We start from the raw sequence: 452 nt of genomic DNA on the forward strand, positions 1-452 counted from the left end.
TCCCCGAGCCTGCGCTGCCGCCGGTCCTGCCGGCTCCTGCAGGGATGCGCTTGTGCTCCGGCACCTCTCGCTCCGGCTTCGCAGCCTCGTGTGCTGGGTGTCCGTGCGTGCTGGCCCCGGGGAAGCCGTGCTCCCTGCCTCCCGGTCCCTCGTTCCAGGGAATCCATGTTCCCTGCCTCCCATCCCTCGTTCCAGGGAAGCCATGGTCCCTGCTTCCCAGTCCCACATCCCAGGGATGCTGAGTTCTCTGGCCCCCATCCCTCATTCCAGGGAAGCCGTGTTCCCTCCCTCACGGTCCCTTGTTCTGGGGAAGCCATGTTCCCTGCCTCCTGGTCCCTCATTCCTGGGAAGCCATGTTCCCTGCCTCCTGGTCCCTCATTCCGGGGAAGCCGTGTTCCCTGCCTCCCATCCCTCGTTCCAGGGAAGCCATGGTCCCTGCTTCCCCGTCCCAC

Source organism: Eurypyga helias, unplaced genomic scaffold (genome assembly GCF_000690775.1).
Source record: "Eurypyga helias isolate BGI_N326 unplaced genomic scaffold, ASM69077v1 scaffold40115, whole genome shotgun sequence".
Classification (NCBI taxonomy): Eukaryota; Metazoa; Chordata; class Aves; order Eurypygiformes; family Eurypygidae; genus Eurypyga; species Eurypyga helias.